The sequence below is a fragment of the Perognathus longimembris genome, chromosome 28 (genome assembly GCF_023159225.1).
Source record: "Perognathus longimembris pacificus isolate PPM17 chromosome 28, ASM2315922v1, whole genome shotgun sequence".
NCBI lineage: Eukaryota > Metazoa > Chordata > Mammalia > Rodentia > Heteromyidae > Perognathus > Perognathus longimembris.
The window spans coordinates 67,656,029-67,682,887 of NC_063188.1; the positions used below are offsets into that span (position 1 = coordinate 67,656,029).

The 26,859-nt window shown below is 41.3% G+C and overlaps 1 protein-coding gene across 6 annotated transcripts in view; it reads left to right on the forward strand.

Annotated features, from left to right (window-relative positions):
* The window catches only part of Arhgef9 (Cdc42 guanine nucleotide exchange factor 9), a 277,926-nt gene that overhangs the window by 166,922 nt on the left and 84,145 nt on the right, over nt 1-26,859 (forward strand). The window lies entirely within an intron of this gene.

Here is a 26,859-nt window from a genome sequence, read left to right on the forward strand (position 1 = left end):
GAGATGTTTGGGCTTCATTTCCCAGAAATTGTGTCGCTGAATTTTGAGTTTGAGGTGTTTTTTTTTTTCTTCTGTGTCTCATCCACAAAACTAAAGCCAGTGTTTTGCCTTACTTTGGGAATTATAATATCAGATATGGCTTCTTTGGGGCAATCTCATTTGCAATGATGTTCTTGAACTACCTTTTAAATAGAACTTGATAGCTCTGATGAGAAGAAAGTAGTGGTATTGTTTTATTCTTATTCATTGCTTTAAATGCAGAGATCTCTAATTGTAACATTTGCATAACTGAAAGTATGTAATATACTAAATTAAGAGTTTTGAGCATGGGGGTGGGGGGAGTCTATATAATGGGATAAGAGCTCAGAATCTTCTGTACAAACTGGAAGCAGCCTTACAGTTTGAGTTGTCTGCTTGTCTGTTACGTATATGGTCATGATTGATGGTGTCTCTTATTATTGCTATTGTTATTTTCAAATTTTGGTTTCTGTTGGAGAAAGCTCTTGGCAAAAACTAAGAAAAAAATTATCTGTGATGCCAGTGTGCATAATACTTTTCCCCCCTTGCTGATGTAGGCAGGTCTCCCTCATTCCATTGCTTACCTGACTTGAAATAGTGCCATTTCTGGCTCATGTAGCAATGAATCAGGGCACATACACGCCCACACACATGCTCCTGCTACACTCATGTGGGCGGCTGCTCATGTGTGATGTGCAAATCTTTCGGCAATATGCTGTCAAGTTTCGTGTCCTGTTGTTCAGTCTCTTTGGAAATGATTGTGAAGGGAGATGGGCTATGAAAGGGCCCTTGAAATTGTCCTAACCGATGCAGACAGTATTAGTTAATGGCGTCAGTCGATGTTTTGAGCCTTAAATTGGGCTCTGGTTGACTTGCTGTGGGCGAGAAGCTGAGTTACTCTCCCTCCCCCATTTGATAACATGATAGAAGCATGATCTGGGAAGTTTGCTGGCATTAATTATTGTTAATTACTCTTTAGTTCCTTTTTAGGGATTCCTGGAAGAGGTAGGGGGCAAAAACTTGTTTCTTTGCAATGAGACTCTAGTAAGGTGTTCTTTTTTAATATGTTAGCTTCAGAAACAGTATTTAAAGTAAGCTTGCGTCCTATCCAGGCACCCTGTTTTGACTCTTAGTTGGAGACTCAGGAAAAGCTCTGTGCTGGGCAGCTGCAGACTTGAGTTTTCTCCATTCAGCAGCCGTTTGACCTTGGGCATTTCTTTTTTTTTTCAGTAGGTATGAGGTTCCTTGAAACATTGACATTTTTACACGATAAATTTTTGTATTTCTGTGATTTTGGGGTATCTATAGGACTGGAAGTCAGAAGAGGGTGAACTGCAAAGATAAGTGAAAAGGAAAATGAATTTTTAGCCAAGGAATGATGGATTGGAGGATGGAATGAGGATATCTGTTTGTTGGTTATAGCTGCATAGTAAGGAAATGAGAGCTACAACATTAGTAATCATTTTGTCATTTCCCCCACTAAGGGGAGAAGGGGGTCTCTAAGATTGCTGTGCTTTGACCTAGGTTTGTGACTGTAATGTCATGAAATGCCTTCTCAGCGTGCTTAGAAAACTCTTTTCAGAAAGACTTTGGGAATGTATGTTTGTAGGGTGGTGGCAGTATGTTTGTGGGTGGGTGGTTATGGATGCACACTCCTGAGCTTGGATGGAGGGGGTTTGTGGTAGGAATGAGGAAAGACAGCATTGAGTTCCACAGTTCTGAATGGCCTTCTTGTTCTAGGGCTTGTGAGGATTTATTTACATGGTGCTTGGATGGATGAGTGCCCCCCATGCCAATCCTCCTCCCACCACCTAAAGCCCTTCAGGCTGGAGGGATGGCATGAATGAACCCTACCATCAGTAATTAGCTGTTGAGGGTTCTTATTTTCCCTATTCACTCATCTCTAGGCATTGAAGAGATGTTGCTAGCCAGATGGCAGGCCACCCTAGAGCAGCCAGAAGGGTGTTTGGGGAATAGAGAACAAAAGGTGGCAGTGTGACTTTTTACTGTGTGAATCCTAAAGGTTTTGGCATTTCTCCTTTAGATGCAAAAAGAGAAAAAAGCAGCGGAGGGAAGAGAAAATGAGAAATGCACCCCAGAGGACTACAAGTCTATGCATTTCAGCATATCTTTTTTTCCCCTCCCTCTCCTACCTTCTCTCTTAAATCTTTCCCCTTCTTCCTTTCCTCCCTCCCCAGACACTGCTTCCTCCTATACCCCCATTGTAAGTAGGTGAGAAGTAAGGAAGAGGGCTTTTCTTCTCTGATTTTCTCCATCTTTTCCAGATAAAGCTTATTCCCAGCTCTCTACACTGACCCCTTTGAATAGAAAATAAGCTTTTGCTACTAGGAGGGAACAATACCCCAGCCTGGGGGTTTGGGTTCCTAGTTCCCCACCCTGGAATTTTTTTAAATGCCTTTCTACTGGTATCCTAGCAACCAGGGCATCACTTAGCACCCACTGAGCTTTAGGACCCACCCTTTAAAGTCCCAGGCACTACTACTGTTTGGACAAATTGGGGCTGGAACACAGCAGGACTTAATAGACAAGCTTTGGGGAAGAGGACAAAGAATGAAACCCTCAAAAAAAAAAAAAAGAATAAAACTCTCATTGCCTGCCAGTGCCTAGAAACCAAATTCATAGTTGTCCAGCTGTGAGGAGTGTTTATAAGAAGACTCATGAGTTCAAATTCCTCACTATCCTCTCCTTAAGATTAACTAGTGCCTTTCACTGAATAGCTTCAGCGCAGGCTAGAAGTCTTCAGAAATATTCTTTTTTTTTTTTTCAGAAATATTCTTTTCACCCTAAATGTTGGCTTCATTGTGGAGAGAGGGTTAAGTGATTACTCAGTGGGAACAAACTGAGCAGTACATTTCTTCTCTTAAGACAGCCTCCATCTGTGAGAACTGCAACATCTGCTTTTGCAGTTTGCCCTGTTTTGTTTGTGACTTGGAGGTAACCTTGCTATGGTCAGTAGTGTCTAACTGGGAAGGTTGGATAAATTCGGATAGTCAATTTGATTGTGGCACTGATGAATAGGACTTAGAATGTGGCTCAGATTATCTCACTCACTCACTTGCATGTGTCAGAGAGAGCTAAGGGATCCCAACAAATCTGTAGGTGAAGTGCTCTGCTGCCCTGTGGTGAGTCAATATTCACAGCGCTGAATGTCACATTCAGAGGTCATATGAATCACAGGGATGGTGCCAAAGTATGTGTTTACATGAGAATCAAGCCTTTTCTTCCAAACCAACTGCCTACACCGAAGACCTCCCACAAGGCATCTGGCTTTATTGCAAGAAATGGGGCTAGAGGAAGTGAATCTTAGACTCTAGCCCTTATTTCTAGCTTTGCAACTTGTCTGGGCCAACTGAGTCTCTTGCTTTCCAAGAATCTTTTATTAAAGCTTAGCCTTTCAATATGTCCCCAGAGTGTATCCTTTCTGTCCATAGGTGGATCTACCTATTCATTTTATTTTGTACTTGCCCTGGGACCATAGCACAAAATGGAAAAAACTAGAAGTGAGAGAAAAGGCTTGGGAAACAGTCCAGTAATGGCTGTATTAATAACCCTTTGTCAGTACATGGGCCTGTGAATTTTACATAGTAATTTTATATCCTTGTGAATTTGTGCATCTCATTAGCCACAGCATGAGGAGAGAAAAGCTGAAATGGTTGGGATGATAGTGGGCCTGGACCCTTCTCCAACCAGGGAGTAAGTGAAGGAGTCAGAGTTGGTGGTGGCAGGGTAGCATGAAGCTACGTGGGGTCAGATGGTGAGGGAGGTGTGTATGAGTCACCCCTTAAGTCAGATTAGGCTCCTCAGCTTTACATGCTAACATTTTTAGTGCTTTTTAAAATATCTTTTATTTGTATAGCACTTTTGAGCAGAGTTATTTAGTCCATAAAAGGCTCCTTTTGGTGTTGAATATAGATGAGTTTGCTTTATCAGTCTTGAGGAAAAAAAGTTCTTATTTGAGATCTTCAAGATAAAAAAGTCAGTGTGATTTGCTGAAGCCTAAAATACAGAATATATCAGAGGATCTGCTTTTGTGTGTGGTGGTATGTGTGCACATGTGTAGGTATTGGTGCTTGAACTTAAGGCCTTGAGCTCTTGTTTGGCTTTTTCTGCTTGGGCTTGATGCTCTGTCACTTGAGTCTCACCTTCACTTCTGTTTTTTTGCTAGTTAATTAGAGATAACAGTCTCATGGATTTGTTTGCCCAGTCTGGCTTCCAACTGTGATTCTCAGATTTCAGCCCCTGGAATAGCTAGGGGACTGCAGTTTTGATATGTTTCTTCATTTTTGAAATGCACCTATTTTTCTGTATTTCTTTTTAAAACATGCTGCCCAGGGATAGTGATAAAAAGACTTGCCTAGCATGAACAAAGTGTTGGGTTTGATCACAAGCACCTAAACAAATATAGAAAAAAATGCCCTTTCTAGAACTGTAGTTGCCTTTCCACGTGCCACCTGACTTGACCAAGATCACATGCACAATATTAATTACTGAGGCTTGAATTCAGGGCCTGGGCATTGTCCATTAGCTTTTCTGCTCAAGGCTAGCACTCTATCACTTGAGCCACAGCTCCTCTTAAGGCTTTTTGTTTGTTAATTGCAGATAACAGTCTCACAGACTTCACTGCCCAGAGTGGCTTAAAATTTTGATCCTTAGGTCTTAGCCACCTGAGTATCTAGAAATACAGGTGTGAGCCACTAGTGCCCAGCTGAAGGGACTTTTTAAAAATTTGTCTGTGGAAAGCCTAATAATTCGGCCTTCTCTTGCTTTTCAACCCTCACGGAACATTCAGATCACTGGGGGAGATTTTATGATACCTATGTGAGGTCCCACTTAGAATTTGGTTTAATTAGCATGGATGTCTCGGGAACTCTGAAGGTAACTTAAAAATGCAGCCAAGATTAAGAACCACTGCTTTAACTTTTCATGCTTGAAGATTAAAACCCTTTTCTGTCTGGTATAATCCTCTTGTGAAGTTGGCTTTTTTTTTTTAATTAGGTTTTTGGACTCAAACTTGTTAATTTTTTTGTTTAGTCCATTATTCTAGCTTTTATAGATTTTGGTTTTATTCTTCATGCTGTGACAAAATAAGCAGTTTCTTCTAGCATTGTATCAATTAAACTATTTGGTTTGTCTATTGTTTTTAGTGTTGTGGGGTTTTAAAATTGTTTCTTCATGTCAAGGGACAGATTAGCAATTTCTTCTAGCATTGCATCATTTGTAAACTGGATAATTATTAGTCATGTTGCTGATACAAAGAAATGTTATCCAGGGAGGTTTTAGAAAAATATTTATGCCAGGGCCCCACCATGCCCAACTCAATCAGATCTCCCCAAGAGATTCTATGAATTGTTGTTAGTCTTGTTAACTCCTCAGGTGATTCCAAAGTACATCCGGGGCAGAGAACCACTGTGGAAACAATTCAGCCAGCCAAAAAGGCAAACATAGTTTCCTGAATTCTCTGAGGCAGATGATGAAATGCATTCTGTTTTAAAGATACATCCATCATGTCCCACTTTTTCCAAAGAGAGGGAAATGCTACACATAAACTACAGTTAGGGTACTGACTTTCAGCTGCATTCTGGACCCAGTTAAGAAATATCTGGGCATTGAAAGAAAATAAGGAGCTCTGGACCTGGCAACCAGACTTATCAGAAATAAGATGCCAAGTAACTTACACTGCTTTTTCAGATGGGACCATGGGTTTGGCACATGGTAGCTATGAATGGAGCATATCTTTTTTTTTTTTCTTCAAATTTTTATTATCAAACTGATGTACAGAGAGGTTACAGTTTTATATATTAGGCATTGGATACATTACTTGTACTGTTTGTTACCTCGTCCCTCATACCCCCCTCCCTTCTCCCCCTTTCCCTTTCCCCCCATGAGGTGTTCAGTTCACTTACAGCAAACAGTTTCACAAGTATTGCTTTTGTAGTTGTTTGTCTTTTTTTACCCTTTTCATGGTATTCCCTTTCATGTTCCTAGTCCTTTTTTTGGGGGGGGGGGGGCAGTCCTGGGCCTTGGACTCAGGGCCTGAGCATTGTTCCTGGCTTCCTTTTGCTCAAGGCTAGCACTCTGCCACTTGAGCCACAGCGCCACTTCTGGCCGTTTTCTGTATATGTGGTGCTGGGGAATCAAACCCAGGGCCTCATGTATATGAATGAGGCAAGCACTCTTGCCACTAGGCCATATCCCCAGCCCTCATGTTCCTAGTTCTAATACCAGTATACATGGTTTCCAATATACTCAGATAAGATTACAGAGATAGTGTAGGTACAACCACAGGAAGGTGATACAAGAACATCATCAATAATAGAAGATACAGATACAGATGGGATGTTGAAAGTAGTTACAACTGTGATATAACAATCGTTTCCATAACATGGAGTTCATTTCACTTAGCATCATCTTATGTGATCATAAGGGTATAGATATTGGGCTCTTGTGATCCTCTGCTGTAACTTGCCTAAACCTGTACTAATTATTCCCAATAAGGGAGACCCTATGGTCTCCCATGTTTCTTTGAGTCTGGCTCACTTCACTTAGTATAATTTTTTCCAAGTCCTTCCATTTCCTTACAAATGGGGCAATGTCATTCTTTCTGATAGCGGCATAAAATTCCATTGTGTATATGTACCACATTTTCCTGATCCATTCGTCTACTGAGGGGCATCTAGGTTGGTTCCAGATTCTAGCTATGACAAATTGCGCTGCGATGAACATTGTTGTGCTGGTGGCTTTACTGTGATTTTGTTTGTGTTCTTTTGGATAGATACCCAAAAGTGGGGCTTCTGGGTCATAGGGGAGTTCTATATTTAGCCTTCTGAGGAATCTGAATGGAGCATATCTTGATGTCCACAGAGCACAGAACAAATCCCATATGATGTATCCTCATTAACACATTGGCAGGAATAGATTGAAAAGTATAGCTTAATGGAGTCTGCACTAGTTGACTAGACATATTAAAATACCAGGCTCCAACTCTGAGGATGTGTTGTTGTCAGATGCCAGAGTAGCATTAACTATTTGTGTGAGAAAGCTAAGGGACTGGGCCTTAGTCCTGAGTTCAAGCACCAGCACAGGCACACACAAAAAGCACTGCTACTGCTAACACTACTACTACTACTAATAAGTAATACAAATAAGAAGAATCTCAGCCAGGCGCCTGTGGCTACTCAGGAGGCTGAAACCTGAGGGTCACAGTTCAAAGCCAGTCTGGGAAGGAAAGTCTGTGAAACTCTTATCTCCAGTAAGCTACTCAGAAAAAGGCAGAAGTGGCACTGTGGCTCAAGTGTTAGGGTATTAGTGTTGAGCACAAAGTAGCTCAGGGACAGCGCCCAGCCTCTGAGTTCAAGGCCCAAGACCAGCAAAAAGAAGAAGGTGGGAGGAGGAGAAGGAAGGAGTAAGGAGGAGGATCTCTACAAAGTTCCCTAGTTATTTCAATGACTTCTCCCTCAAACCTAAAATTTTAGGAAAGGGAGTCTCAAAGTAATCAAGCAACTTTCTCAAGGTTACACAGTAGGAAATGATAGTGTCTGATCTAGAACTCAGTCATGTTGTTACTACAAATTCTTCAATGCTTCCAGTTTAGCTAGGTACAAGCCCTGGCTCTTCACCTACCTTGTTGACAGATTTTTTTTTATATTCCAGTACTGGGGCTTTAACACAGGTTGTCACTTGGCTTTTTTGCTTACGGCTAGAGCTTTTCCACTTCAGCCACAGCTCCACTTCCAACCTTTTGCTGTTTAATTGGAGATAAGGCTCTTATGGACGTTACACCATAGATTGGCTTCAAACTGGGATACTTAGATCCCAGCCTCCTGTGTAGCTAAGGATTACAGACAGGCATGAGCCACTGATACCCAGTTTTGTTGACAGATTCTGATCAAAGCCTTTCCCACTTGGACTTCACTGTCCATGCCACTAAACTAAGGACTTGTTTCAATAGAATAACCATCTTTTCAAATGAACTTTTAGCTAGAAACTTTATATAAAAGAGGATAAATCATAGTAAGTCTGTTTGAAATGGGCTGGAATAGAGACCAACAACCCAAAGTTCAAGCAACCATCTTGTCCATGTAGACTAAGGAAGTTGGGTCAATGGAGTAGGGATGGCTCTTCTCAGCTCAGTCCTAATGCTTAGGAGATGGAATACCTCTAGATATATTATGGATACATTATAGAGGCAAACCTTTCATTGAAGTAGCCAGGCTCCCCAGAAAATTACTTATTAGCAGATTAATATATCTGGCAGGTCTACAGTACACCACCTCACTCCTTTGTTACAATGGAAGAGGCTAAGGCAAAGCTAAAATTTTCAGTAATGGGCCTGACTTTTCACATTAGGCCCTTGCCCACTATAATTTGTTACCTTTTCCCTCCTAATTTCTTCATAGTAGTGGTTGTTATTACCAAGTAGTTTTACAAGAAGGTTATAATTCCATAAGCCAGGTTATGACACCTTTTTTCTTTTTTAAAAATTTATTGACAAAGTCATGTACAGAGGGGTTACAATTTCATACATAAGACAGTGAGTACATCTCTTATCAAACTTGTTACCTCCTCCCTCATTTTTCTCCCTGTGGTAAGTTCATTTTTTTTGTACCAGTATAGTGCTTTGGCTTGAACTCAGGGCATGTTAACTGTTTCATTTTTCAGCTCAAAGCTAGAACTCTACCACTCTAACCACAGCTACACTTCCAGCTTTTTGTGGTTAATTGGAGATAATAGTCTTACAGACTTTCCTGCCCAAGCTGGCTTCAAACTGAGATCCTCAGATCTCAGCCTTCTGAGTAGCTAGGATTATAGGCATGAATCACCAGCACCTAGCTTTGTTACATTCTAAATAGGATTCTGGTTTTATGATTTCTTGGCTAGATCAGAGGCCTGAATACTCTTTCAGGTTTGATTGGAGAAAGCTGATAAAGAGGCTGGGTGGATTAAAAGCAGCAAACAAGAGGGTTATGTAACTTTCCAGAGAGGAGCAGGCCTGTCAGCAGCCCTTGGGGTGCCAGGCAGTGGTATAAGTATAACAGCATCAGAGTCTCCTCTCCTATAGGCCAGATTAGCTCTCCTGAGGCAAGGAGCTGTGGATCCAGCCCTGTGCTGAGTAGCCATCACTCTCAGGGGCCCAGAGGAGGCCATACCAGTACATCCATAGCCAGATTTGAGAATGGCTCTGGCAGCTGATTTCTTTGCCTGCCTCCCTTCGTTAGAAGAGGGGATGCACCTTCATTCCCAGTTGGCTTCAGGAAGTATGTGCTAAGAACCCAACCCTACCTCCTCAGAATGTGGTGCCTAAAGGCAGCAGCTACTTTTAGCTGAACCTCCCACAACCTCTCCTCTACCCACTCTCTTCCTCTTTCCTCTGTGAACTATCCTGGCTAGTAAGAGGGCTGGGCATTGGGTGTCTCAGCATTAGGATAGAGGTATAGGAGGAGTCAAGTATTTCTAGAAGGGTCTCTGTAATGCTGGCATGGTGGGAAGGCTCAGAAAAAAAGGTAAAATGATGACACTGCTTTCTCTGTAGGACCTAAAGGGAGTAGAGGAATTTGTTAATTTCCTTTGGACCTTTCAACCATCTGAGAGGCTTATACTGCACAGGAGTACTCAAGAAGATTTATTAAACAGAACATACATATGTTCTCAACATGGATTTAGAGGAAAACAACTGGGGCTAGTGGATATTTACTTTATTCTTAGCTCTCTGTCTTGAATACTGTGTTATACTTTTTAATGAGTTTCACAGGTTATCTCACTTGAACTCCTCTGTGGCCCTGTGAAGTAGGTAGGGCAGGGATAATCTCAGTTTCACAGATGAGAAAAATGAATTTCAAAGATTCATGGCCATATTGCTGCTTTCAGCTTGCTTGTCTGGGCTCAAGCTCTGGAAGGTACAGTGTAATTTAAATTCATTCTAGACATCGTCTATAAAAGGGATGCTACAGCTATCCTGGGTCTAATCCTCTCATTGTGTAAGCTGGAGAACTAGGCCCAAGTATTACTGGAGCTTGTATATCACCTCATAAGGATTTGAATTAGTAGACCCATGATAAGTTCCAAGCTACTCTGGGCTTTCCTCCCTACAGAAGTTGTTGGAGAGTCTGTATAATGAGATGAAAACCAGAGTCCTTAAACTAGGAATCTGCAACTTTGGGCAAATCAGCCTCCCTGACTTTGTTTTCTTTTCTTTTCTTTTCTTTCTTTTTTTTTTTTTTGGGCAGTCCTGGGCTTGGACTCAGGGCCTGAGCACCATCTCTGGCTTCTTTTTGCTCAAGGCTAGCACTCTGCCACTTGAGCCACAGCGCCACTTCTGGCCATTTTCTATATATGTGGTGCTGGGGAATCGAACCCAGGCCCTTCATGTATATGAGGCGAGCACTCTTGCCACTAGGCCATATTCCCAGCCCCTTTGTTTTCTTTTCTATCAATTGGGGTTGGTAACCCCTGATACCTCTCTGAGGCAGAAATAAGAAATGGCAGAGGGACCTGACACTAAGTAGGTCCTCAATAAAAATGTAGAGGCACTGCTGGCTCACACCTGTAATCCTAATTACTCAGGAGACTGAGATCTGAGGTTCCCTGTTTGAAGCCAATTCAGGTAGAAACACACACACACACACACACACACACACACACACACACACACCTTACCAAGTGAAGAAAAGCTGCTGTAAATTCTGCAGCTCTTTGTGCTCTGCTTTGGATGTTTTCTTTTCACATATTTATCTGGTCTTGTGTATGAAGAGCATTCCTTGAGCTCAAAAGCTGGCTCATTACTCTTACTAGTGCCCACCGTCATTTCAAAGGATAAAGAAGAATGATTTGGATAAACCACATGTTATTTTTCCTGGGCTTTGGTGAAGATTGTACATCTTTGAGACTATGTTTATCTCTTTTATTCCAGTTCTATATAGGCCGCTAGGAAAAAAATTTGGACTGGCTGGCAGGTGTGGGAAAGCAACCAGGAGCTTGCTTGTATCTAGGGGGGAACCTAGCTGTGGTAAGACATCTGCAGGTCCTAATCTACATATCTAGTTTCTCCCAGAATTAACCCACGGTATTCAACCTGAGAGGTCACTAGAAGACAGTGAGAAAGAACGTATACATTGAACCTATGTTCACAGTACTCCTGAGAAAACTGAGTTGTAAGGAGATGCCAGAAAGAGCCCAAGGTCTGAATTCATCTTTGGTCCTTGTCCTATCTCTGTGTTCAGCTTATGGTTGCTTGATTCATAGTTGTAAGGCTTAGATGAATAGAGTGGTGGTGAAACATCTTGGGAAAAGCACCTATGGCCACCAAATTCAGGAAGCTACAGAAATAAAATCTGAAACTAGGTTCTTTGTTGCTGCTTCAATTTGGATTTATCTATGTATTTTAAAGGAATGCTGTTAGAAACACATTGTTAGGGAAGAAAATTGACTCGGCCTTATTATCTAACCATGTTTTCTACTCACATGTGCACAGACATCATTTATACACAGATGTTATACATCTTCACATTGGCACCCTTGAGGCATCTTTAGTTACACATATGAACCAGCACACATGAACATTCTCAGCATAATCATCCAATATAGGGACAAATATGAAGTGTTCTTATACAACATTTACATGTGAACACACATGGATATAACAGTATATCCATATACACATGGAGCACACAGATGTCCACTGAAAAACCCTCTTACTCAAATAGTTTTCTGTTTAATTTTTTAAAATTATTAGTTTTACAAAGGGGTTTCAATTCATCCTATCACTTTATGAGTACAATGCATCTTGATCAAAGTCACTCAAACCAAGTGTTTGGACCAAGACCCAAAGTCCAGAAGTCCCAAGTTAGGTTCGGCCATTCACCCCCCATATGCCAAATAAAAAACATGATGAAAGGCAGAGAAAAGAGACTGGTTACATGGCAACCATAGGAAGACAGCACTTCAGCACACCTTTAATTATTTTCTTGTGGTACAGATATTGTACTCCCAGGTCAAAATACGTAGAATTGAGGGCTGGAAGTGAGAAAGCTACTGCATAGTTAAAGCAATCCCAAATCACAGGTATGACCTGGTTGATGATTAGCTCAGTCGTTGTCTTTTTTTTTTTTTTTCTTCGAACTAAGGTCTTGAGCACTGTCCCTGGCTTCTTTTTGCTCAAGGCTAGCACTCACCACTTGAGCCACAGCACCACTTCTGGCTTTTTCTATATATGTGGTGCTGAGGAACTGAACCCAGGGCTTCATGTATGCAAGGCAAGCACTCTATCACTAGGCCATAGTCCTGGCCCCAGTCATTGTCTTTTGAGGAGAAGTTGTTATCCACTGGAGAAGAGGAGCAGGAACAAGTTACCTGGAGTATACTCTCCTGAGTTGTTGACTGTTTTCTTCAAGATGATAAGAAATCATTGCTTGGTAAAGGGCCCTTTGCTTTTTTACACAAGATGTTTATCAGCAAATCTGATCTTTCCTGGAGCACAAGGTGATTGTAAAGTGACTGCAGGAAGGAATGGCTAGGATTAAAGGGCAGAGATGCAAAGTGGGGGGTGGGGTGGGGAGGGACTGAGTGTCCAGCTTTTAGGCAATTCACAGGCCCAGAAAAAAAGCAGCTTTTAAATTGCCTCTTCCATTACCCAGCAGAAATACACTTCAAATCCCTGAGTATCAGGGATTTCCCAAGTACAGTCTTAGGAATGTACTTGTACTTGGAAAATAAAGGTCTCCCCAAGTCAGATACATTTGAGTACACCTTTGAGACAATACCCACATCCCCTTGATACCCATGGGCAGAGTATTTGCTACCCCTAGGGACAGTCAGCTGTACATTTCTTCTAAATAGTTATGATAAGGTATGATAGGGCACTGGCCCCAGCTGGTAGGCCTTCATCAATTTTCTCTGGCCTCTTTATCCTTGAAATAAGTCTTCAGAGGCCGGTGAGCTCAGTAATGTTTGTTTCTAACAGCTTTCCTTCAAAATACATAGATCAATCTGAATAGAATCAGGAACAAAGAACCTAGTTTCAGATTTTATTTCTGTAACTTCCTGAATTTAGTTGTCATGGGAGCTTTTCCCAAGATGCTTCACCACCACTCTATTCATCTAAGCCTCACAATTATGCGTCAATACTTACTATGCTAAAGATTGCATTTATCATAGCAGGTTCCACAAGGAAAACAAGCTTAGACCTGAGCCTTCTGATGTAAGTTAATATGTAGAAGAATGGAAAGAGAAAATTGGCATTGATCAATGCAAAAAGCGTGAGCCTAGCCTCTTCATCCCCCAGTCCCTTTACAAACAATTGCAAAGTTACATGACTATGAAGTAGTACTGTAGAAAACCTTAAGTAATAAGATATTAAAGTTCTTTCTTGGGAATGAAATAACAACTTGGACCCAACCAAATATGGGGGGGATGGGGGGAAGTGGTAGGATACATAAAAGGAGACCCCATTGGATAGCTTCTCCTGTGTTAGACTATCTACACTATCCTTAATGACCACAACCCAGCCCCCAGGCATAGCAGCTTGCACCATCTGGCCTCACTAATGAGGTCCTGCTATTTTTAGAGTTCCTCAAGCTAAAAACCAGGTCATGGTGTCCTGGGGAAGCCTTTCTGGCCCTTGGTACCAAAGGCTAGACCTGAAAGCAGAGTTGCCTTAGACTGGGTAAAGGGTGGAAAAGAGTGAAATAGGCAATCAAGGTATGTCAAGCCTTCCCTTGAGTTTCAGAGCTTTGAAGATTTCGGTTACTGTTGATTGTGACAGCTTTGTGACCATTTGTCAGCTCTGAACTTGAAGTCAGTAGACATCAAGTTCTTAGGCTACGACACAGTCAGATTCCCTTTTTGTGTCTGGTTCTTACTTAGTCCCCTGGAAAAACTTGCAGTATTACCCTCAGATGATGACAAGGTTTGGATATGCTGAGTTGAGATAATGCTTTGTAGATGTACTAGTTCTCCACAATGCCACAACTTCCCAACCAGAAATGAACCAGATCTCTAAGTAGCCATCGAAGGAAAAGTCTAAAATGGAGGCCAAGGGAAAGCACCTTCATAGCATCAGGCTGGGTTCACTCCCACCCATATAGATGTTTTTCTTGATTTTCATCTTTTTGTGCTGGTCCTGGGGCTTGACTCAAGGCCTCATGCTTTCTCTTAGCATTTTCTGCTCAAGACTAATGTCCTACCACTTGAGCCATTTCTGACTTTTTTGCTTATTATTTAGAGATAAGAGTCTCTCTAGTTGTAAATTATGATCTCCTGAATTCAGCCTCCTGAGTAGCTAGGATTACAGGTGTGAGCAACAGGCTTCCATCTTTTTTCAATGTCACATTAGACCTCCTGAGGGGAAAAAAACAGGTTTGTAATATTTAGGTGGTAAGATAGATTGGGTTCCTCATGAATCCAAGGAAGTGGGGGAAGGGGGAAAAGGAATGTCAAGATGCTTCTATCTGCCAGGAGAGTAAGTTATTCTAATTGTACTCATTACCATTTCATCTGCTTTTTGAGGGAGAGGGGTCAGGATCTATTCTCCATGGCTGGTGGCTCACCCTTCTAATCCTAGCTATTCAGAAGACTGAGATCAGATGATCGAAGTTCAAAGCCACCCTGGATATACAAACCTGAGAGATCCTTATCTCAAAATAACCAGTAAAAGCTAGAAATGGAGATGTGGCTCAAGTGGTGGAGCACCAGACTTAAGCAAAGGAGCTAAGAGTTCAAGCTTGAGGCCCTGAGTTCAAATGACAACATTCATGCACACACACACACACACACACACACACACACACACACACACACACACACACAAAACAACAACAAAAAAACTAATGTACTCTCTGTGTCTCCAAGCTGCCACACAATGATTTCTAGTGCTAAAGGAAGTAACAGCTTAATTAAATATATGTAAAAAGTTAGATATTTTCTCTGTCATGTAGTTAAGAATGGGGGAAAGGATAGGTGGATTTCTGGTATCCAGGCATCCCCAGTATTATTCCTGCTTGGTCAATAGAGGCTGACTGACTGACCCTTCCTCCTTTCCACAAAAGCTCACGTCTTACTCATCTCCTGCACATAGGAAGCAGTTGGAAGCAGTGAAGCATTGGGGAAGATGCTAAGCTGTTGTAAAAGGGAATTGTGCTGCCTGTTTCAGCCACTCTGGGAGGATCCCTGGAGACTCTTGGCCCACCTTGGCCACCCCCACCTCCTCACAGCTTCCTGAATACAGAAGCCCTGTGTGGCTGGAAGAGACCTGAGGAAACACATTTGAGAACTCTGATCTTTGGAGGATTTTGCCAACACTTGAGGGCTGAGATCCAAGAACCAAAGCCGAGAAACTCCTTAGAGATCATCTGAGATGGCTCTTATTTGACTTAAATGTGGACAGTAAAACCCAGTTGGTCTTAGTTTTTCTCCCTTCTTTTCTTCTTTTGTATACCAAAGACTCGGGCCAAATTTGGACCAGATTTCCTAGACTTCTCCAGCTTACCTCTTTCTACCATTCTGAGCAATGGAAAGAGAAGGGTGGGCATACTGAAACTATGTGGTGAGAAAGACTTGTGTGCTTGGAGAGGCCTTTTGTGTTTCTTCATCTATCTTACTAACAATGCATTATTTTTCTTTCTTCATTGATGAGAGGTAGAACACAACCCAATTTGTTTGCATTTTCACTTTTGCTGTCAAAGACTGCCCAGTGCCAGTTGCTCACACCTGTAATCCTAGCTACTCCAGAGAGTGAGATCTGAGTATTGAGATTAAAAGCTAGCCTTGAGCATGAAAGCTCAGCACCCAGGCCCTGAGGTCAAGCCTCAGGATGAGCACCATCCTCTCCCCCCAAAAAAACCTGGGGAATGCCAACAATTCTGGTCCTTCTAGAGTAGTAGACAAGCAAGGGGAGGGGAAGTGGCTGGAGGACAAAAGAGAGACACTTTCTTGTTTTCAGGTTTGAGATCCAAGAGAGGTAGATAAGGAAAAATTAGCTGTCATATCTCTACCAAGACATAACCATGTGACTTCTTCATGTCACTTGACCTTCATCTAGAGATTTTCATTTATTTATTTGTATTTACTTTTGCTGAAACTAAAGACCTCCCACTTTAGCCTCACTTTTTTTGCTCATGGCTAGTACTCTACCAATTGAGGCACTTTTGTCTTTTTTCTGGCTAATTGGACATATATCTGCCTTGACTGACTTCAAACCTCGATTCTCAGATCTCAGCCTCTCATGGTAAATAGGATTACAATCATGTGCTAGTAGTGTCAGGTCAAAATAAATCAAAATGTATAAAATGATATATATTTAAAAATCTCCCACTTACCTCTGTCCTCTAGTCATCAGGCTTCTCTCTGCAGAAATCGCCTTTGAATCCTTCTAGAAAAATATCCTATGGATATATAAGTAAACAATTTACTGTTTTCCTTTATGGTATTGTACTATGCATAGTGTTCTATACCTTGGAGATTCTTTGATTGAACTTCATTGACTTGTACCTTTGTAAGGGTGTGAGGATGTTGTTCTGGTGCTATGTTGCTTCAGCAACCACTCCATCTCTCAAATTTTGTTTTCTTCATTTTTTAACTTGGTATGATATTGGTATATGCATAAAATTGCCTGTTTCATGGAGTAAGCATTGAATGCTTACAGATATTAAATAACTGTATTAAATAACTGTTAACCATCTTTTATTAGGAAAAATATTGGGCCAAAATCAGGTCTGTCCTTCCATTATTCCTTCCTTCTTCTCTCCCTCCCTCCTCCTCCCTCTATTCTTCTCCCTCCTTCTTTCACCCTCCTTCTTTCCTATTTTCCCTCCCTCCCTCCACTACCTCCATCCCTCCCTCTATCCCTCCCCTCTCTCCCTTTTCTTAGTGCAGATGATCAAACCTGTGTCCTTATCAATGCTAGGTAAGCACTTTAACGCTGAGCCATACTTCAACAAAATCTCCATTTTCTAAGAGACTTACTTTATCTAGGCCTCAGTTCCCTTACCTTTCTCTACTTATTTTCAAATTACTAATCTCATAAGAGTGAAGGCAACATGGCAACTGTAGTATGTATGCATAATAAGTGGAATTGATGCTGCTTACCTTTTTTGGTAGAAGCTACATGTTGATTGAACCCAATGGCCTTAACTAGGCCTCTACAATGTTTCTCCTTCTGGAAGGAAAGGCTATCTTTTTCTATTTCAAGTTCTATTCTGGGTGTGTTCCTTGACAAAAAAATTTAAATAGTTGTTTTATCTTTTGACTTTTTTGCCCCACTCCCCCATCAAAACCTGGTTTTAGAAGCATGGCAGCAGCACAGACAACCTCAGCTTTCCATTTAAAATGAGTTAATTCAGCTCCCTGGAGAGGATAGGTTTGCCCTAATTTACATAACCAATCAGTAATCCAGTTGGACTGGAGCCTGGTCTTCCTATCCCTTGTTTTTCTACTAAACTACATTTACATTTGAGTTTGAGATTTCTAAAGTAAGATAACTGATTTTGAGGGAGATTTTGGAAGTGTCTAATTGGCCTTCAGGAGGAGGTGCTCTTACTCATTAGTCCCCTGAAAGATCAGACCTGGTATGGATAAACAAGCGATAATTGGAGTACTAAAGATGTAGTTGTACAGAGCTGTGGAAGAAATAAGTTCCAAAAATGTCTAAAATAGTGATCTCTAATATGAAATATAGAAATTCTTTATATTAAATTGTTAATCTTAGTGTTTTCAACTTTCCATTTGTGTGAGGATTTTTGTAAAGCACATGCTATATTGAATGGTATATAGATATTAGGATACATATTTTCTTGTTTTAAAAAGTACTGTCTAGGGGCTGGGGATATGGCCTAGTGGCAAGAGCGCTTGCCTCGTATACATGAGGCCCGGGGTTCGATTCCCCAGCACCCCATATACAGAAAATGGCCAGAAGTGGCGCTGTGGCTCAAGTGGCAGAGTGCTAGCCTTGAGCAAGAAGAAGCCAGGGACAGTGCTCAGGCCCTGAGTCCAAGCCCCAGGACTGGCCAAAAAAAAAAAAGTACTGTCTGTATTTAAAGTTTTTAGCATATTATTGGATGCCTATAAATGTTAAAAAGATTTACAGTAGCAAAGAAGATTAACACATCTATCATTGCAGAGTTAATTTTTAATGAAAAGCAAAGCTAAATGTTTTGTTTTTCACAGTTGATGTGTACAGTTAAAAAAAAAATTGACTACCATCCTTCCAAAAGACCATAGGCTTTTTTTTTTAAATATTAGCTCTCCTGCTACTTATCAGATTGACACCTTAATCAACTTTTCTCTTTGGAGCCTGTTATTTTACTTGTAAAATGGAGGCCCAAATTGGTTGTGACAGTTCTTGGACATCTCCAATCCCAATCATCTCTGAGCAGAAGAACCCACTGCCTTCAGGCTCTAGAACCCCAGACAAAGAAGAGAAAATCTAAGCCTTAACACCTTATTGGATGTTTTGCCCTGGGTGCCCTGCCTTCTCCACCCCCTTCACCCCCCCCCCCCCCCACACACACACACTCCACCTAGCCCAGACAGGCAGATGCTGCTTTATATAAGCTTGGCTGACCTACTTGAAGTTCTTTTGTTAAAAGCAAAACAACTTTTCCTGCAGAACCAGACCTGGTGCCATCTCACCAGGGCCGTCTGGGTGGGTCTGATTTTGCTTCTCTTTTATCCTCTCTGGAAGCCTAGGTTTAGATAGCATCACTCCAAGTCTTTAACAAGGTCTCAGAGGAAACAAGATCTTCCACTTTGAGTCCCTGGGGCCTAACCCAGTCATTGCTCACTGAATGCCCCAGGACTGTACTAGACTCTGTCAAGAGAAACATGGTCCATTCCTGAGCATTAAAGATAGTGACTAAAGGCATTTTTAGGTGCATCTGGCTGTCTTTTTTTCTCACAGGGTCCCAATAGGCAGAGGGAAATCAACAAAGCACTGGAAATTATCTTTCACTTAAATTTCCTCTCTTGGTCATAGTGTGAATTCCCAGGAGACAATACATTCTTGGGAAATGCATTCCACGACCAGGGTTATATATATAATCCTTATGATCTTCAGATTACAGGAACAGGTCATAGTGCTTCTGACTAAATGCTGTTCTTATTCCTGCAACCTTAGACTAGATGGCCAGATGGCCACATTTGGACATTAGAACCATTAGTTCCAACCTGTCTCCTCCCCTTCTCCCCCACCTACAGTCCTCCTTTCCATCCAAAATTTTTAACAGGACATCTGTCAAAAGGATAAAAAATGACTTCTCCTTCTTCTTTTTGCCTTGCCCACCCACCCTCTGGCTGTGGTGTTGACGAGTATAGAGCTATGCATGTAGGAGGCACGGAGGACAGATTCTTCATGTGGTTCTAGCCCCCTCCTCCCACCCTTCTGGAAACCTAAAGGAGCCCTACCCCCACCTCTAACCAAGAAGCTCCAAGGCTGGGCTTCAACTCATAGCCCAGGAAAAAATGAAGGCTTCTAGGATTGGTCCAAGTGGAACCAAAGGAAGAACAAGAACACAGCTATAGTATACAAGGTAGGTCTAGACCAACTCAGGGACCTGGAGCTCTTCAAGCTCCCTTGCCTTGCCTCTAGCTAAAACCACATTGAAGCTGGAACCAGCCAGGCATAACTGTTAAGTCTGAGGGAAAAACAAAAAAGCAACTTTTGTGATTTTATTTATTTATATAGTGTGGTTTTCTCACCTAGCACCTCTTCTCCTTTCTCTAATCATCACGTGCAGATCTGTGGCAAAATCCAGCCTGCCCCAGAAGCCACTTAGCCATAAGTCCTGACATCAATGGATTGGCCTGTAGGCCACCTGAGTACATATTACATAAATAGTCTCTTTGGATACACAGAATGCTCTTCCCCCTGGCAGAGATGTTAACTTGGTTGATATGATCTGTCTCAGAGTTTACTTGGTTTAAGGGCTCAGGTCAGAATTTTACATAGCTGTTCAAAACAATGCGGATTAAGCAGATATTTTATGTCTACCATTCAGAATTATACTCTGGTTATTTGGAGACTTGAACTCTATTTGATAACTTGAAGTTCAAGTTGGCTTTTTTTTTTCTGGTCCTGGGTACTGTCCCTGAGCTCATTTTGCTCAAGACTAACACTTTACCACATGATCCACAGTGCTACTTTCTGCATTTTTTGTGATTAATTGGAGATAAGAGTTTCATGGACTTTCCTGGCCAGGCTGGCTTTGAACCATGATCCTCAGATTTCATCCTCCTGAGTAGCTAGGGTTGCAGGCATGAGCCACTTGTGCCTGGTGGCATTTTCTTATCCTAAATAGAAATTACTAGGAGAGGGCTGGGAATATGGCCTAGTGGCAAGAGTGCTTGCCTCCTACACATGAAGCTCTCAGTTCGATTCCCCAGCACCACATATATGGAAAACAGCCAGAAGGGGCGCTGTGGCTCAAGTGGCAGAGTGCTAGCCTTGAGCGGGAAGAAGCCAGGGATGGTGCTCAGGCCCTGAGTCCAAGGCCCAGGATTGGCCAAAAAAAAAAAAAAAAAAAAAAAGAAATTACTAGGAGAGGCAGAGAGAGAAGGGATGCTGGCTAGAGTCATTAGGGAAGGTATTAAGGAATAGGTGAGTCAAGATCACCATATAGCTAGGAACTTGACTCCAGTATTCTTATACCTAACCATTGACTTAAGAGTATGACTGAATATGACAATTGGGGGGGAGGGGGGAGTAGAGACCAGGTCTGCAAAATAGCAAACTTCTTTTCAAATGGTACTTCCACATGTTTGGGTCAGCGTCTTTACATTATGTATCTAAAACCAAACAACTACTAAACAAACATAAAAAGGTCTAGAATAGACCTACAAGTGGATTACAATGGCTCAACAGCTATGTACACATGATTATATAAGACGAGGATAAGCAAAAACAACTCCAAGAGAAGGACATGGGAGGACTCTATTGTTGATGTTATGTTTAATGTTCTAGGTGAATTTCCTTTGGCGTACCCTACGTGGTTACTGTATATGATTTTGGTACACTGGATATTGTATATATGCTTACCTGAACTAGGGAAGGGAAAAAAAATGAGGGTGTAACAGATAGCACAAGAAATATACTCACTACCTTATTGTGTAACTGTACCCCCTTTGCAAACACCTTGTCAATAAAATTTAATTAATAAAAAAAAGTATGATCGAGTCAGAAGCACAGAGGTAGCAATGTATCTGCCTATAAAAGACTTAAGTCTGGCAAAAATACAAGGTCCAGGTTGGGAGTGTAGCTCAGTGCAGTAGTGCTTGCCTACCATGACCAAGACCCTGGGTTTGATCCTTAGCACCACAAAAAAAACAAAAAGAAGATTCTTGACTAGTTAGAGGCAAGGATTGGATTCAAGATAAGACTAGATTACAAAAGCTTTAAGAGATTGATGGTGGGAAGTTATTGAAGCTTCTTGAATATGGAGAGTGGAAACAGCAAAGATAGTTTGAGAAATATCATGAAGGAGTAGCTTGTGGAAGAGAATGGAGTTGAACCAAGAGGAATTGTTAGGAGCCAGCTTAAATTGTTGACATCTGGGCCTAAAAATAGACAGTAGAAGTGAAGATAGAGAATCAAATCTGAATGGAAAAACACCAAAAAGAAATAGATGCAAGGGGTATGCAGCCGTAGTTCTAGCTATTCAGGGGGCTGAGATCTGAGGATTGTGTGTCAAATCAGCCATCACAGGAAAGTCTGTAAGACTTTATCTTCAATTAACTAGCAAAAAGCTCTAAGTGGGGATGTGGTTGTAGCAACAGAGCCCCATTCTTTAGTGAAAAAGATCCCATACCCAGGCCCTGAGGTCAAGCCCCAATACTGGTACCCAAAGAAAAGAGAAATAGGCTGGGCACTGGTGGCTCAGGCCTGTAATCCCAGCTACTCAGGAGGCTGAGATCTGAAGATCAGGGTTCAAAGCCATCCCAGGCAGGAGAGTCCATGAGACTCTTACTCCCAATTAACCATCAGAAAACTGGAAGTGGCACTGTTAGCTCGAAGTGAGAGACCACTGGCCTTAAAAAAAAGAGCTCAGGAACAATTCCTAGGCCCCAAATTCAAGCCCCTTGACCGACAAAACAGGAAATAAATACATATATACATACGTACATACATACATACATACATACATACATACATACATACAGGTACAGTAGAGTTTCCTGAAGCAGAAAAACTTAGGAAGGAGGGAAATATGATGAATTCACATGATGGATGTTACATATAAAAATAAAATTTTACAATTAAAATTGAAGTAGTAGCCAGCAGGCAAATGTTTGGGACAAGCTATGAATGTGGGCTAATGTCAAGAGAAAGTTGATTTCTCAAGGGAACCAAATGGAGAGAACAAAACACAAAGGTCCCTATTGATGTTTGAGGCCAAAGTGGAAAACCCATTACTCAGATTTCCTAGCCAGTCTGAGAAAACACAGGCTCTAGCCTGTGCTTTAATGTAGAGCCAGCAGTACCTGAGTGACTTATCTTCAGGAAGGGACTAGTTAGCTCCAAGTTCTCATTTTCTTCAGCAGAGAACAATAAAAACATCCTAGCAAGCACAAGGGAGGGTAAGACCAAATAAGCTGCAATAATAAAATCTTTGTCCTTTGCAGGGCTGAAATGTTAGCAGCAAGAGAATGTGAGCACTAAAAGGGAATTGAGAGGTTATATATCTGATTTTAATCTGTCACTTGACTGATAAAGAAATAGACTAAGGCAGAAAAAGGGACCAGCTCAATGTCATTCAAAGAATTACTGGCAGAGTTTCTTCCAGTAGCCAGTCATAATCTGTTCTATGCTGTGATGCCTTTTAGCTGTTATTTGGGCAGCCTGGATCACAACTTTCAGAAATCAGGGATAGTTATTTTTCAGCGCTTTTGGCAGAGTATAACCAGGCACTATCTACCATGCTGTATTAAAAGGATATCTGGCTACTTCAAAAGAGAATGTAAAACCTAGTTTGCTTTAGATACAGTTAAAGGGAACTAAGAAGAGGAATTACCTGTTAGGAAGAGGCTGTTCTAAGAGGAATGGGGCAGAAGGTACCAAACTGAGAAAACCTCATAGACATTTAAGCCCTGCTCCTGTACATGTCCTTCTTTTTCTTGCTAAGATGCTTCTCAATAGGTAGGTCCAGCTCAGCTACCTTCATAACAGTTGTCACATTTGCTGTTCTGTACAATACATAGCAGTTCACTTTAAAAATAAAATCGCCATTCTGATGTTCATCCTGATTCTTAAGTATGGTCTTCTTTTTATTTTATTTTTTTGCCAGTCCTGGGGCTTGAACTCAGGGCCTGAACGCTGTCCCTGGCTTTTTGCTCAAGGCTAGCACTCTACCACTTGAGCCACAGCGCCTGTTCTGGCCTTTTCTCTATATGTGGTGCTGAGGAATCGAACCCAGGGCTTCATGTATACAAGGCAAGCGCTCTTGCCACTAGGCCATATTCCCAGCCCCCCTGATTCTTGATATTCAAACTTTAATGTTTCTGGCAGCCAGCCAGGTCAATTAAATATCTATTTTGGGGGTTGTACTGTTCAGCTAGGCAGCAAGAACAAGATGAGGAAAACAAGTGGTATAACTCCAGAAAACAGAGTGAGGGCTATGATTCTAGGGATTTTTTTCCTTTGCTATATGACCTCAAATACCCTTTGTAAAACATACATTAACCACTGAAGAAGACCTTGTAAATAGGCCAGGGAGTAATGGAGGCAGATACCAACCTCCTCAAGAGACATCAAGGAAACATAAGGGTGGACCCTAGCCTAGGAAGGTCATGCAGAACTATTGTGCTCTCTCTGGATCAGCTTTAAATGAGGATGTGTTTAAAATGCAAAATCTCAATATCTACTTCATAACTGTCCAATCCAGAATCTGAGGTTGAATAATCCTTTATCAAGCCATCCAGGGGATTGCAAAAATCTACTTAAGTTCATTTACAGGCTAGGCTGATCTATCCCTTTTACTAACTTTTCCTCCTCCTCCTCGCCAGGACTGAGACTTGAACTCTGAGTTTTGACCTCTTTGCTTAGCTTTTTCCTCTCAAAGCTGGCACTTTACCACTTGAGCCACACTTCTACTTCTGGCTTTTTGCAGGTTAATTGGAGATCAACATCTCAAGGACTTTTCTTCTCTGGCAGGCTTCAAACCTTGATCCTCAAATCTCAGACACCTGAGTAGCTAGTACTACAGACATAAGCCACCAGTGACCTTCTTGACATTGACATTGTAGTTGGATTGGCAAAGGCAAAGCTTTTCAGTAAGGCTAAGTAGAGATTGAAAAATATTCCATAGTTACTGACTGGGTGACTATAGACTGATTTGTTTAATCTTGTAGATTATGTTCACTAGAAATGAAAATGCTAATACTTGTGGAGAATTGTAGATATTGAGATAAGAAGTAGCCCTTTACTGAAAGCTTCTCATGTATTTTTTAGCACATACAAGTTTCTCCTCTTTCTATTTCTTCATTAGCCACTCTAACTTAGTTGTAGATATATGCATTGTTGATCAGAGATTAGCTTAGATTCCAAAGTCCCAGTGCCTCCAAAGTAAAGTAATTATAACTCTAGGTAAAAAAATCAGAGTACCTGAGTCTAATAAGAAGTGTATATATTTGTGAAATGAATGGAATAGAATATTGGAAATTAGGACTATCTTGGGAAATCTAAATAGAAAGGAATAGGATATCATTCCATCTTTAAGCTTGATATGACTTTTCTTCCCCTCCATTTACTCATTCATATTCAAAAATGTCTTTGGGATGGAGGTTGGAAATACTGTCTGCCCTATTCACTGTGTATGAGCCAAACTGGATTTGGTGTTGCATCCCAAATGCCCCATGGACTGGAAATTATTTTGTTAGAAATTATACAATCGGATTGTCCCATGGCCCAGAATCATTTGTATACATGGCAAGCATCACCAAGCACCACCTCCTGATTTCGTATTGGGTTTACAGGATAAAGAGTGAGGACCGATGAGAATTGGGGATTTTGCTGAGAAGAGGAACATAAACTAGATTGAGATCAGAGAATTTAATCTCTGGTATAGCTATCACTAGAATACTTTTCCTTGGCTTTCTTTATATAATTCTGTATCATTTGATAATGTTGGTTCATCCATGTTGCTTGAAACTCTTGTCCTTGGCTTTTGTGAGCTTGTAATCCTTGGTATCCTAATGATATGCGAACAGCTACATCGACATTTATTTTCTTTGGCTCTTCTATTCTTCACCTCCCATTATCACTATTTCTCAAGGTTTCTGGACTTCTCTGGGTGCTTTCTTTCAAGGCAAACTTCCTTGGTTTCTACAATGTCTTCAGACTCCCAAACTATATCTGTATCCTCCAACCTCTCTTGAGTATATATATGTATGTACATATACACATACATATATGTATACAGAATATGCTGGGCTTTGTGTTGAGCACTATATATCCAGCACTTAAGCTCACTCTCCTCTACAGTCCTGTCGATAATGCAGGCATTATCCCATTTTGCAGATGAAGAAATTGAGCCTAAGTAATGTACACTTCGATATTCTTGTCTGGATTTTGTGAAAGTGCCTTCCTCAATATCTTCATTTCATGCTGACAGTTTCTATATGGTCTTTATCTTCCTTTCAAAGTATTTGCTATTGGTACCAAGAGGCCCTTAGATCCTTGGGTAAGGATAATCAAAATCATCTACTGATGAAGAAATTGGGACCCAAAGACAATAGAGCATATAAGTTACAATCATAGTCTCTACAGCTATATTATACTTGGGTTTGAATTTTGGCTTCATAGATTCTGTCCTTAGCAGAGGATTGGTAATAAATGCCAAGAAACACTTTGATCCTTCACTCAATTCCAAGGATATCGCTTTAAGCCGCAGACCTTCATGGCCCTCTAGGTTTGGGCTATATGGGCTAGTTGAGAAGATCTTTGGCAGGAGAGGGAAAACTTCTCTTTAAAGATTTGTTTTATTGAAGCTAGTGACCATAAATTCTCTTTTTTTCCTCTGTGACCAGCAGTTCTCTTTCTCCACAGAGGCCAGAACAAGGAGAAATTGCCCTTTCTTTGCAAGAAAGCAGGTTCAACATAAAAATGAATTTCCTCAGAGACAAGGGTATCAATGACTAAAAGTGATTGTCTGAGTCTCCTTCAGGTTCTTTAAGTCTAGGAACTACCTGGTTTTTGTTTTGTTAAACAATATTATGGGTGGCATTCTACAGGCTCAGTATACATACATTTGTCTGTGTGTGTGTGTGTGTGTGTGTGTGTGTGTGTGCATGCATGTGTGCTTGTGTGTGTGTTCATGTGGTTGTATAAGTTTGCCTGTTGTTGTGTGGACCCCAGATCTGCTGTCCATGAAGTCTAGTAGCCCAAATTAAGTCTCCCTTGCTGACTAATCTTTATCACCTTAATCTTAATCACCTCTCAATTTATTTGTTGCTCAGTTTTGCATTCAGCAAATGGAGAGAAGTCAACCTGGTCTCCCTTTGATTCTCACAGGGTGATTACAAAAATCATTGAGGAATTCTGTGCCAATGTTGAGTTCTTGAGCACACAGAAAGCCACATTCTTTCATACCCATGACCTCTCTAGATGGCATCCTGTGTGGGTGAGGGCAGAAGGCTGCAGGACTGGGGTCCATTGTGTGTGAAGAATGGCATAGTCTGTTATGCCAGGGAAGGGGTGCAGTGAGGTTAAGGAATATAACACCAACTCTCAATTGGTCAGTTCTAAGGAGGAGGAGGAAAGATGGACAAAGTAATAGAAAGCAGTTATGTTTGAGCCTCATTTTAGCAATTGAGGTCAGACTCTATCCATTCCAGACCTAGAGC